The following is a 14540-nucleotide window of genomic DNA, read 5'->3' as shown; positions in this document are numbered from 1 at the left end:
AGAGGGAGCTATAGAGGGTAAAAACTTCAGGAGACAGCAGAGATTGGAATATGTCCAGAAAATAACTGAATATGTTATACTCTGTGGAGAAGTAGTTGCAATAGGAGAAGTGTTCATGGTGGGCTACATCAAGCCACTCAGAAAACTGTTGAATGTCACCATTCCCTCTGAACTCTTATGAACCATGTACAATGAATTTTATGAGAGAAAACTTGGGTTGTAAAGCTTTGGATATTAAACCTAACACATTAATCAGTTGTCTAAAAGATAATCAAGGGAGAATACTATATGTTACTCTTAGGGCATTCTTTTTTACAATTAAGTCTTCATTATGGTATCTAATTCCCTCAGAATCACCAGCTTCAATAAAACTACATCCCGTTACACTTGTTTCACTTTTTTTTCACTTTATAATCTGCATAAAAGGCACTGTCCACTCTGTTCAACTAGTCTTCCAAATACTTTGCCCTCTATGACAATTAAAATTCATTTGCAAACCTAAAGGGATTTTATTCTTTTCCTTGCTTGTTGTCCTCTTCCTACAATCTATAGCTGCATAAACCATTCTGTGTGAGTACATTGTTGTGGTCAAGGCCTTTGAGATGGGTGCATTAAACAAGATCGACTTCCATACCCTGCATGCATTCCTTGAAATGGTGTTGTATTCTAAAGCTACTCTGTGTGGACAGTATTTCAAATTATTTGTTTTTGTGTGTTAAAAGTATCCATTATGTCTTTCCCTCATAACTTTCTTTAATTAGCCTAGAATCTAACTGTGGAACATCCATATGAATATCAGAGATCCTTTTTCTCGTCTTACAATTTGTCCAATGTTTACAACTTGTAGATGGCTGTTGAAACCTTTTAGAATTCATGATATAAGATATTACTGTGACATAGGTTTGTTTATAGGCTTAGCTGGATGTTATACTTAAGACCTGAGTAATGATTCATCACTTACACATATTCTAAAGTGCAGTAATGTAGCTTGTGGGGAACAGACCATACTTGCCTGTCTTGATTCTCCGTAACCAGGACTGCAATCCCAGATTGATTATGTATGTGTACTTCTGTATCTACTTGACATCTACACTGAAATACATTTTGTACTATACACCATGAGGGACTTAAATGAAGTATAAAAAAGGTCATTTTGTATTGAAGACACCTGAGGAATGAAATACTAACCAAAGAAAGGAACTTCTTGACCAGGTTAGTTATATTCTGAAGGTAGGCCGATCCTATGTCTGGACACAATAAAAAATATCATCTCTTTCCTGGCCTCTTAAATTGACCAGGCAAACCCATTGTCAGTTTCTCTCTTTCAAATGGGTGTGGTAGCCATGTCTCACACCAGCTGATGTTTAGTAATCACTGTGCCATCACTGAAGGCTAAACTTTTGATAATTATGAGCACCTGTTGCAACTAGTTGGTGATTTGAATGTGTACGACATCTAAGAACCACAGTTGGAAAAGAAATTCTCTACAGTGCATGGTATTGTTGTGTAAGTCTCTTCCTTCTGCCTTACTGTATCTGTTGATGTTTGGCAAATTCTGTTCTAGTTCTATATTATAATTATTGGCTCCCTCTTTAGTATCTTGTCATATCTTGTTCTTCTGGGGTAGAATTCCGACAAAGCACTTCTACACAGCTATCCCACCAACAGTTTACCTCGTGCCGTAATAGGTTTTCCTAGTAACAACTGAGACATCCAACAAAATAAAATTAAAACAGTTAATATTAACATATTGTGTGATGCGATATGTTTTCCATCTCCAGTGGACTAACAAGGTAAGAAATTTAAATACCCAAGGAAAGTCATGACCCAGCCTCACACCTTTACCTCTGCCAAAACACACACACACACACACACACACACACACACACACACACACACACACACACACACACACACACACACACACACACACACAATTCACAGAGTTAATTTCATCTGTTTCTGATCATATTTTATCTATTTTATGTAAGTTTGCTCTTATACAGAACCTTTTCTGTGCAGGTGAGGGTGCTGCCACACACAGCACCAGGAGAAGAGGAGGATTTTCTGTACAGGTATCTTATAGATTATTAAAATATTGTTAAAATAATGCAAATTAATTTGGCCACAGTGTCTGTTGTTTCAAGCAGAAGGATATCATTACTCTGTCCAACCCTCAAAGCACTTTCTTTGGGTTTTAATTTCGGGGAGGTACTGTGATATTAGTATCTGTTTTATATCGTAAGCCTGCAGGTAATGTTTCCATTTTACACTGATAAAGTTTCATCAAATATGAGGAATAATTGCTTCTTGCTTGCCAACATGTGAAATGTAATTTTCAATAGTCTATCAGATTGACAGTGCAATAGAGGCACTTTTCAAGATACATAATTCAAAACATATTTGTAAAATAGGTCACATATTGTAACAACATGTTTAACATCTGCATGGCCCCAACAAATGGGGCTGTGTAAAGTCAATGGCAATGATTTTCAGGATTTTCTTGGTAAATAGTTTGAAGCTTTCACATCATTGACAGAGTTGGCATCTCTAGCTAATACATTGTACTCTCCTTTGAAGGTAAAGAAAATAGCAATAGTCAATGATTTTCCAAGCCCATTTAGCCACCTTAGGATCCCCAATACTCTGTGGGTGTAAAATATTAGGTTCTCCAGTTTGTCCTCTGGAATACCATCACACCAGTTATCATACCATTCATACCATGTGAAATGGCAATAAAATGATACATTATTGTGAAGCATATAGTATCTAACTAGAGCCTCAAGTCAGGTAAGGGTAAATTGGGTTCTGATTTATCTCCACCAGGCTTCCCCATCTCGGAGATTACACATCACTGCAGATGTTTAATGCACATGATAAATGATGTCTTGCCTCAGTAAGACATATTTCATACTTTATTCCGTAGATCCCAAGTCACTTGACATTCCTTCAGGCACACACAATAATACCTCAGCTACTATATTTCTTTCTCCATTTGTGTAAACTATTTCAAAATTGTGTTCTTGAATTGAAATGATCATGCATGAAGTAATTTCCAACCAAGAATAAAGCCTAAAGGTTGATGATGACAATATACTATGATGTGATTACCAACAAAATAGTGAGGGAAGTTCCTAAAAGTGAACACAATTGCGAGAACTTGTAATTCAGTGGCTATGTAGGCCCATTAGCGAAGGGTATTGTACAGAGAGTTCATCTGCCATCAATATCTCTGAATTGGAAGGGACAAGCTCCCAAACTGGTGAATGAAGCATTAGTTGTTAAGCAAAAATCCTGAGACATATGTCGATAGCGCAACATTTGTGTATTGTTTAGTACATCTTTCAACTTACTGGAAGTAGATTGGCATACTTCTGACAGAATGGATAGTATCTGTTTGTATAATAAGTTTAGTAATGGTACTGCATTTAATAATTAATCTGGAATGAAATGATTACAGAAGTTTTGGAAATCTAAAGGTACTTTTCATTGTCTTTTCCTCTGGGGTACAGGAAAGCTATGAACAGCTTGTATTTTTGTTTTGTCAGTTAGGACATCCTGGGGCATAATAATGCACCCAAGAAATTTAATCCCTCTTCCCATATTTGATTTTTTTTTTTTTTTCAAGTTGCCCATAACATCTTACTACTTAAATTAATTTCTCTACTACGAGGGTCGGTCAAAAAGTAATGCCTCCCATTTTTTTTCTACTTAAAAAAATTAAGTTAAGTGAAAAATTTGAATTTGGCGCCATTCCTCAAACCTTCTTCTGCAATCCACTGCAGTAGTAACTTTCTGTGGCAACAGGTGGCAGCACAGCAGAAGTTTGTAAGATGGCCGACATCGATGTTCGTTTGAGACAGCGTTGTGTGATTGAATTCTTGAATGCAGAAGGTGAAAGGCTCATACGCATTCATGAAAGACTGAAGAAGGTGTATGGTGTTGTGACAGTGGATGTCAGCACTGTTAGACGATGGGTTCGTCGTTGTAAGGAAGCTGAAGGGCAAACACCGTTGACTGACGAAAATCGGAGCGGCAGGCCGGTGAGTGCAGTGACTCCACACAACATTCAGCAAGTTGATGACATCATTCGTGGTGACCGTCGGGTGACTGCAGATGAAGTGGGTCGCATTATTTCTCTTAGTAAAGGCAGTGTGATCACGATTATTAAACAATTGGGGTACTCAAAAGTTTGTGCACGGTGGGTTCCAAGAATGTTAACCGATCAGAATAAAGAGGCAAGGAAAACAATAGCCTCCCAACACTTGCAGCGCTTCTGTTTCGAGGGAGATGAGTTTCTGAAAAAAATTGTGACCGGGGACGAAACATGGGTGCATTTTTTTGAACCCGAATCAAAGAGGCAGTCAATGGAGTGGCGTCACACAAGCTCACCGAGGAAGAAAAAATTCAAAACTGTGCGATCGGCAGGGAAAGTTATGGCAACAGTTTTCTGGGATACAGAGGGTGTGATTCTGGTTGATTTTTTGGAGCAGGGATGCACAATAAATTCTGTTCAATACGTCACAACCCTCAAAAAACTTAAAGCACGTCTTCAGCGAGTTCGCCCAACAAAATCAATGGCAGAAGTTCTTCTTTTGCATGACAATGCAAGACCACACACCAGTCGTCACACCTCTGACGAGATCGTCAAAATTGGATGGGAAGTTTTGCCTCATCCCCCATACAGCCCTGACCTGGCACCATCAGACTTCCATCTGTTCGGGCCACTAAAAGAAGCTCATCGTGGGATTCATTTTGAAGATGAGGAGGCCGTCAAAACATCCGTGCGTCAATGGCTTAGGAAGCAGAGCTGTGATTTTTACCGTGCTGGGATACATGCCCTTGTTCAAAGATGGACCAAAACTGTAGAGATGGGCGGAGATTACATTGAAAAATGACAAAATGATCCTCAATGTTGTGGTTTTCAACCTATGTAATTGCATTTAAATTTCCTGACAATTAAACCTAGAAAAAAAAATAGGAGGCATTACTTTTTGACTGACCCTCGTATCTCCATGTGCTCTTCCAAATCTTATGTGGCAGCCAACAAATTGTCCATGAAATAAATAATTCCATACTGTAATTCTGGGCCTAATACATAGTCTAGTGCTAGCATAAACACGCCAACACTCATGTCAGAAGTAAATGGTTTCATTATCAACTGGTAGCTATGATCTGCAAAAATAAAAACAGGACGCTTTATAGGGGGGACCATATAGTAGTATCTGCAAGTATGACACACCTAAATTAATTTAAATTAAGTACATGATCCCTTGGATCCACTGTATTTGTTGATATAAATTTTCTGGTTTGATTCTCACATAATTATTAATTTTTTAATTTTCCTCACTCCAATACCAATCGAATACTTCTCCCTTCTTTAGCTACGGCTCACACAGGTTACAGCATTGGCTTTTTGATGGCTGAATTATATTCCAGTCTATCATAATAATCACCTGTATCTCTTTGGCTCCAGTTGCCTGTTTCAAATAAGGAATGGGCAGAAAGATAGACAGAATGGTTCATGAGATAGAATACCCAGAAGACATGTGCTTTTCCTTCAAATACTTTAGTTAATTTTTTAGTGAAATGAGCTTGAGCTGTTCTATGAATTTTAGTCAAATACTGAGATTATCATTACATAAGTTCAATTTGCTGTTCAATATCCAATTCAGTGAATGTTTTGGAATATTGGTGTAATAATCTGGTAGTATCTATGTCCATGAACTCTGATTTGATCCCTAGCAATAGTTTTCATGGGCTAGATTTATCTCAATGATACCAGGTTCTGCTTTACATTTTTTAACATAATTTATCATTTCCCTACCTGGAGATCTACATCTACATCTACATGGTTACTCTACAGTTCACACAAGTGCCTGGCAGAGGGATCATCAAACCATTTTCATACTACTTATGTCATTTCACACTTGATTGGCGTGCGGGTAAAAAGGACACCTAAATCTTTCCATTTGTTCTCTGTTTTCTCTTATTTTATTATGATGATCATTTCTCTGTACATAGGTGGGTGTCAATAAAATATTTTTACATTTGGAAGAGAAAGTTGGTGACTGAAATTTCATAAACAGATCTCACCACAAGGAAAACTGTCTTTGTTTCAGTGACTGCCACCCCAACTTGCATATCATATCAGTGACACTCTCACCCCAACTGCATGATAACACGAAACGAGCTACCCTTCTTTGCACTTTTTGGATGTCCTCCATCAATCCTACCTGGTAGGATTCCCATACCAGGCAGCATTATTCCAGCAGAGGATGGACAAGTATAATGTAGGCTGTTTGTTTAGTGGGTTTGTTGCATCTTCTAAGTATTCTGCCAACAAAGTGCAGTCTTTGTTTCACTTTCCCCACAATATTAACTATGTGGTCTTTCAATTTAAGTTGCTCATAATTTTAATTCCTAGGTATTTAATCGACTTCACAGCCCTTAGACTTGTGTGATTTATCGTATACCCAAAATTTATCGGATTTCTTCTACTACGCATGTGGATGACGTCCCACTTTTCTTTGTTTACTGCTAATTGTCACTTTTCGCACCATACAGAAATTCTCTCTAGATAATTTTGTAATTGGAATTGATCATCTGATGATTTTACTAGACAGTAAATTACAGAGTTATCTGCAAACAATCTAAGGGAGCTGCTCAGATTATCACTTAGATCATTGATATAAATCAGGAACAGCAGAGAGCCTATGACACTACCTTATGGAACACCAGATATCACTTCTGTTCTGCTTGATGATTTACTATCTATTACTACAAGTTGTGCCCACTCTGAGAGGAAATCACAAATCCAGTCACACAACTGAGACAGTACTCCAATGCAAGTAATTTGATTAATAGTCACTTGTGAGGAATGGTATCAAAAGCCTTCTGGAAAACTAGTAATATGAAATTGATCTGAGATCCCTTGTCAAGAGCACTCATTACTTCATGGGAATAAAGAGCTAGCTGTGTTGCACAAGAATGATATTGTCTGAATCTGTGTTGATTATGTATCAATAAGTCATTCCCTTCAAGGTGATTCAAAATATTCAAGTACAGTATATACTCCAAAACCCTACTGCTGATTGAGGTCAGTGATATGGGTCTGTAATTCTATGGGTTACTCTTATTTCCTTTCTTGAATATTGATTTGACCTGTGCTACTTTCCAGTCTTCAGGAACAGACCTTCCGTCAGGAGAGTGGTTGTATATGATTGCTAAGAAAGGTGCTATTGTGTCTGCATTCTCTGAAAGGAAACTGATTGGTATACCATCTGGACCAGAAGACTTGCCTTTCTTAAATGATTTGAGCTGTTTCACATCACCTAAGGTATCTACTTTTATGTCACTTATGCTAAAAACTGTTCTGGTTTCAAATTCTGGAATATTTACTACTTCTTCATGAAGGAATTATGAGAAACTGTATTTAGTAATTCCACTTAAGTGGCACTATCATTGGTAACATTTCCATCACTATTGTGCATTGACAGTATTGACTGTTTTTTTTGCCACTGGTATACTTTACATATGGCCAGAATCTCTTTGGGTTTTATACCATATTTTGAGACAATGTTTCATTGCGGAAACCATTAAAGGCACATCTCATTGACATCTGCATTAAATTTCAAGCTTCTGTGGAACTTAGCCAGTCTTCAGGATTTTGAGTGCTTCTGAATTTGGTATACTTTTTTTGTTGCTTTTGCAACAGTGTTCTGACATGTTTTGTGTACCATGGTGGATCAGTCCCACCTCTTATTAACTTATGCGGTATCAATCAATCTATCTATTGCTGTTGATACTGTATCTTTGAATTTGAGCTATATCTGATCTACACTTACACAGTAAGCTTGGAAGGAATGGGGACTCTCTCTTCGGAAGACATTAGTCTGCTGTTTTAAATAGATATATTTTGCATTTATTTTTAGTTGTTTTGATTGATTGATATGGTTTTGAGCCTCGCTACAATGACCTTGTTTTCAGTAATTCCTGTATCCGCCATGACATGCTCAATTAGATCAGGATTATTTGTGGCTAAGAGGTAGTGTGTGATTTTGCAACATTTTAAAATTCGTGTGAGCTCATGAACTAACTGTTCACAGTAATTCACAGAGAAAGCATTTAGTACAACTTCGGAAGATGTTTTCTGTCTACCTCCAACTTTGAAAATATATTTTTGCCAACAAATGAAGGGTAGATATTCACCAATTATAATTATATGAATGGTGTACTTATTTGTAATGAGATTCAAGTTTTCTTTGAACTGTTATGATATTATATCATCTGAGTTGAGGGGTCGGTGGAAGGAGCCAATTATTATTTTGGTACGGCTGTTGAGTATAATCTCTACCCATTGTAGTTTGCAGGAACTATCTATTTCAACTTCACTACAAGATAAACTACTATGAACAGACATAAACACACCACTACCTACTTTATTAAATGTATCCTTTCTGAACATGGTTTGTGCCTCTGTAAAAATTTTGGCAGAATTTATCTCCAGCTTTAGCCACCTTTCTGTTCCTATAACTATTTCAGCTTCAGTGCTTTCTGTCAGCCCTTGAAGCTCTGGCACTTTTCCAACACAGCTATGACAATTTACAACTGCAATACTGACTGTTGCTTGGTCGATTCTCATTGTTTCTTTGCCCTGTACCCTTTGAGACTGTATCCTTTTTTTATCTTTCCCAAGACTGTCTAAACCTAAAAAATCACCCAGCCCAGGGCATACAGCACCTGCTACCCATGTAGCCACCGCCTGTGTGTAGTGGACACCTGACCTACTTAGTAGAACCCAAAACCCAACCACCCTATGGTGCAAGTTGAGAAATCTGCAGCTCACACTGTCGTAGAACCATCTGAGCCTTCACTCGGCTCTGTACTAAAGGTCCACGATCAGTCCTGTCAACAATATTGCAGATGGGGAGCTCTGCCTTCATCTTGCTAGCAAGACTGACAGTCTTCACCAACTGAGATAGCTGCTAGAAACCGGAGAGAACGTCTTCCAATCCATAGCGACACATGTCATTAGTGCCGACATGAGCCACCACCTGCAGTTGGCTGCACTCTGTACTCTTCATGGCATCCGGAAGGACCCTTTCCAAATCTTGGGTGACTCCCCCCAGTACGTACATGGAGGGCACATAAGAAATGAAGAAATGAATGCCTATCCGACAGTCCATGATTAATGCCTTGACTGTGTGCAACATTTCCATCATTGCTAAATCACTACCACTACTAAAACACAGGTCTGTCAGTTAATTATCTGAGATTGTGCACTGTGCCTATCACTACTATGATCCTACACCAATTGATCAGCAAATTGGGCATGACATGTTTTTTAAACAAGCCATGGGAAATAACATTTGGTGCGTCACCTATGTCTGTTGTTACGATAGTAATTATGGCTCCCACTATAGAATGTGAACCTGCCTGCAACACAATTTGTGATGAACTGACAGTTTATGTTATCATTGGCCAAATAAAAGCCACTCACCAATAGGTGGCAGGAAAACTCTCCAAAAAAAAGAAAAAAAAAAAGAAAACAAAAAGGCTTTTACTTATGCATGACTTTGGAGCTAGTGGCGGTTCCTCATGGGAGAAGGGTTGATGGAGAAGGTAGAGGGGTGAAAGGAAAGGAGCTGGAGAGGTTTAGGAAAAGGGTTGAGTTCAGAAAAGATGCCCAAAACCCTGGGTCTGAGGAGACTTAATGGACAGGATGAGAAGGAAAGGTGGATTGCTGGGAAATGCACTGGAAGAAATCTAAACCTGGGAGCGTCGAGGTGGAGGACATGGTAGTATGCAAGGCACAGTTTTCTATGAAAACACCATACATCATTTAATAAGACTGAAGGGCTGAATGCATTGTATATAACAGAGATGGGAGGGGACAGCAAAAAGTAGGCAGGTCAGAGAGTGAAAGATGTACGAAAGTAAAATGGAATGAGGAAAGGACTAGTTACTGTGAAGAAATGCTAAAATGGAAGGTATATATGTAAATTAAGGCCAGATGGATGGCAAGGATCAAGAACATTTTGTAGCTCTAGTCCCCACCTGCAGAGTACTGAGAAACTGGTGTCTGGGGGAACAATTGCAATGGCACAAGTGTGCACTGAGGTCATAACCGTCATGTTGTAGAGCACGATCTGCAACAGGGTATTGTGTGTTACTGGTATACACTTCCTGCATATGCCCATTCATCCTGCCAACTTGGTGCTATTCATGCTGATGCAAAAGGCCAAACATTGTTTACGTAACAGCCGATATGACATGTGGTGCTTCACAGGGGGATCTCCCTTTGATGGTATATGTTTTGCCAGTTACAGAGCTGGTATAAGTGGTGGCAGGAGCATGCATAGGGAAAGTCTAGCACCAGGGACTGTCACAGTGCTAGGAGCCACAGGGTACGGAGATGGGTGCAGATGGAGCATAGAGTCTTACAAGAATATTGCAGAAATTGAGAGGACAATGTAAAGCTATTCTAGGTACGGTGGCCAATATCTCAGACAGAATGGATCTGACATAAGGGCATGGTTTTAGGAAATCATGGCCTTGTTGAAGTAGCTGATTACTACATTCCAGACCAGGATAATACTGGGTGACAGGTGATGTGCTCAAAAGTTGTTTTTTGGAGCAATTACCAGTACCTGGATTGGATGTGATAGCCTGGGAAACCTGTTTTTGAATTAGGCTGGTAGGGTAATTACATCCAGTGAAAGCTGAGGTGAGGATGGTGGTGTAAAGTGTTGGCATCCAATTAAATATGTTTGCCCTGAATGTCAAGGCTGTATGGAATGGAACGTTTGACCTGGAGCGGATGGCAACTGTCAACATGTAAGTACTGTTGTTTGTTAGTGAGTTTAATATGGACTGACACCTGTAGCTGGCCTTCAGTGAAGATCAGATGAACATCAAGGAAAGTGGCATGGAATTCAGAATAGTACCATGTGAAATGTAATTGGGAGAAGGTATTTAGAGACACCAGGAATTTTAGCAGGTCAGCCTCAGCATGAGTCCATATGGTAAAGATGTCATCAATGTATCTAAACCAAAGTAGGGACTGGATTCTTATGGATTACAGGAAAGGCCCATACAAGCAGATCATGATAACTTCGGCATATGAGGAGGTATCCTGGTTCCTATGACCGTACACGTGGTCTGATAGTACATCTACCACTCAAAGGGGAAGTAGTTGCTGGTAAGTATGAAATTAAGGTAAGCAGGAAGAATATCATAGGTTTTGAATCAGGTGGACACTGACTGAGAAAATGTCCAGGAGCAGGAAGACCATGCTCATGGGGATTTTGGTCCAGAGGGAGGTGGCGTCAACAGTGACAAGCAAGATGTATGATGGGAGTGGGATTGGCATGGATTTCAGATGAACTAGGAAATGGTTGTTATTTTAATATAGAAGGGATGTCTTTGTACTATGGGTTGCAGCTACTAGTCCATTAATGCAGATATACATTCAGTGGATGCTTTGAAGCCAGTAACTACAGGATCGTCATGACAAATGGTTTTGTGGATTTAAGGAAGAAGGTAAAATGTGGGTGTGGGTGGTTTTGGTGGTGCAAGAAGTTCTATGGATTGCAGTATTAGTCTTTGTGAGGGGTGTGAGGTTTTAAGGAGGGACTGTGGATCAGTTTGAATAACAGGAATAGAATCACGATAGCAGATGCTGTGTGTAAAGGTGGCAGACAGCTGGCACAAACCTTCACTAACGTGCTTCTGTCAGTCAAGCACCACAGTGGTAGATGGTCCATCTGCTAGGGGGATAATGGTGGAGTCATTTGCCGTTGGAGAACATAGCCTGGAGTTCTGCAGGAGACAGGTTAGGGTCATGTTGTAGAAAACTGAGGAATTATGAACCTTCTGCCAGGCACTTGAATGTGATTTGCAGAGTAGCCATGTAGATGTAGATCGTGAAACAATACTGGATGTGAGGAATTCTTGGAAGGCTAGTGAGGGATGAGGTAAGGGATGATTTTGAGGTAGTGGTTGTGGACCAAGTTTGGTTCTTGATCAGAACTGTTTATGACAGTGCTCAATGTCAGGCATGCTTTTGAAAAGATTTTGGGATTGGGTTGACAAGTGATATTTCCAGTTGACATAGTGTGTGTAGGAAAGTGGTATCTTCACCATAGCAGCATGATGAAATGCAGGCTCAGATCTGAAAGTGAGACCCTTAAATAATACACATAATTCAGGAGGGGAGAGTGCTATAGGTGAGAGGCTAAGATTTCTGTACTATTTTGGCTAGTTCTTGTGATTGAGTTATTATTGATTGAGGAAGCAGTGGCAAAAGCTGTGGTATGTTAACGAGGTTGGCCAAGCTCAGTTTGTAGGATTGTAGTGGTGGTTGATGGTGTCACTGTTTAGGGGGTTGCAGAGGAACAGGAAAGGAAGCATCACTGTTGTAGTTTAGGAGGAGGAAGGAAAGATTTTTGTGGTGAGGTCTATCATGTTGTTGCAGTTTGAAGTCAGCTTGGCAGATAATACTGTAAAAGGAAACATGAGGGGCACATAACAACAGGACTTCATAGAAGGAGAAAGTCTGGTGGAGTGGAAATTGGCAGATGAGTCATGTAGATCACAAATAAGCAAGGTAACAGCAAGAGATTGCTATATTTGAAACTGTAAAAGAGCCCAGTGTAATGCAGGATTACATCCAGAAACAGAGTTTCAATGTTAGGCCTGTTGGAGTAACTCAGAGTCAAGCAGGTTTTGAGAAACAGTATATGGGACGTTAGCTTTGATACTGCATTATGAAAAGAGTGGATGTAACATGCAATTCATCATGGCCAGGGACGACAGTATGCAGTATTAGAAATGGTGGGAGTGACAAAAAATGAGAAGCAGAGGGTGAAAAAGATTGACAAATGGAAGAAAAGCAAGGAAATGTTTTTTAAAAATCAGAAAAATTCATACAAAAATCATGAGAACAGACAATAGTTAACAAGAGATAAGGAGTGGATGAGAATTTCTTGCCAGAAAAGTGGTCTATGTGAAGTATGGGAATGGACAGCTCCTTCCTATGGCAACCTTTTCATGGGCCACTTGGAGCGGGCTTTCCTGAAATTCACAAGCTTCCAGCCCTTGATTTGGTTTAGGTACATTGATGACATCTTTGCCTTATGGACTCATGGTGAGGCTGACGCATTAAAATTCCTGCCATCTCCAAAGACGTTCTCCCAATTAAATGTCACATGGTCCTTTTCTGAATCCCATGCCACTTTCCTTGATGGTCATTTCACCCTCACTGAAGGCCATCTACACACTTCTGTCCACATTACCCCTACTGACAAATGACAGCACTTACATTTTGATGGTTGTCATCCTTCCAGTGTCAAACGTTCCTTCCCATACAACGTTGGTATTCGAGGCAAACATATTTGTTCAGATACATATTATTTACAACATCACTCCACCATTCTCACATCAACCTAGACTGGTTGCAATTACCCCACCAGCCTAGATGAAAAGCAGGTTTCCCAAGCCATCACATCCAATCCTGGTACAGCTGATCACTGCAAAAGAACAGCTTCAGAACACATGGCATGTTACTCAGTGTTATCCTGGTCTTGATGTAGTAATCAGGTACTTCAACAAGGTGATGACATCCTAAAATCATGCCCTGAAATGAGATACATTCTGTCTGAGATTTTGCCCGCCACACCTAGAACAGCTTTTTGTCACTCTTCCAATTTCATCATGTGGCATTGATGGCAGGGGGGGACCCCATCTGGGAAAGTTCAGCCACTGAGTTGCACGTCTTATTTCATGTGATGCAACATTGGGCAACTTTTGTTTCAATGATGATGAAATGATGATGATAACAACACAACAACAGTCCACAAGCAGAGAAAATCTCCAACCCTTCATGATAGGTAAACATGTTACCACTAAGCTAAGCAGACAGACAGCTCCACAATAGTCTTATCAGACCCGATACTCCTATTGTCCCCATCTTCATACCCCATGACTCCTACACCTGTGACTGTCCCTCTGACCCTGCTGCAGGTTGCCCAATGTACCCTCTTACCAATGCCTATACCAGCCCTGTAATTGGCAAAATGAATAATATCAAAGGGAGGGCAACCTGTGAAACAACATGTGTCATATATATGCTGTTACACAAACACTGCTGGGCCTTTTACATCAGCATGGACTACCACCAGTTAGTCAGTTAGGTTGAATGGGCAAATGCAGAGGGTATATACTGGCAATAGACAATATCCTGCTGCTGACTATGCTCTACAATGTTACAGTTCGGATGTCAATTCCTGTTTCCCTACAGGTGTCATCTGGATTCTTCCCAGATACCAGCTTCTAAAATCTCCACAGCTCTCAGGTTTTCAAATTTCATCCAGTACTGTCCCCAATAATTAATCTTTCCTTGATATCCCATCCACTAAGTCTCACCTGACCTGATGTTCTCGGTGACTTCTCTGAACCCTATGTCTGTTTCTTAAACCTCTCCAGTTTCTTTCCCTTCACCTTCCTCCATCCTTCTTTAACCCATCTGCCAGAAGATG

At 39.8% G+C, this 14540-nt stretch overlaps 1 long non-coding RNA gene across 1 annotated transcript in view; it reads left to right on the top strand.

The window, feature by feature from the left end:
- LOC126278616 (uncharacterized) overlaps positions 1–14540 on the top strand; it is a 50382-nt gene that overhangs the window by 11128 nt on the left and 24714 nt on the right. Inside the window, exon 2 of the long non-coding RNA XR_007550732.1 lies at positions 2023–2075. This is a non-coding gene — a long non-coding RNA (uncharacterized LOC126278616). The remainder of the gene's footprint in view (positions 1–2022; positions 2076–14540) is intronic.

This window comes from Schistocerca gregaria, chromosome 6 (genome assembly GCF_023897955.1).
Source record: "Schistocerca gregaria isolate iqSchGreg1 chromosome 6, iqSchGreg1.2, whole genome shotgun sequence".
Lineage (NCBI taxonomy): Eukaryota > Metazoa > Arthropoda > Insecta > Orthoptera > Acrididae > Schistocerca > Schistocerca gregaria.
Note: the sequence above shows the minus strand (reverse complement) of the source record. Positions and strands in the feature narration are given on the sequence as shown.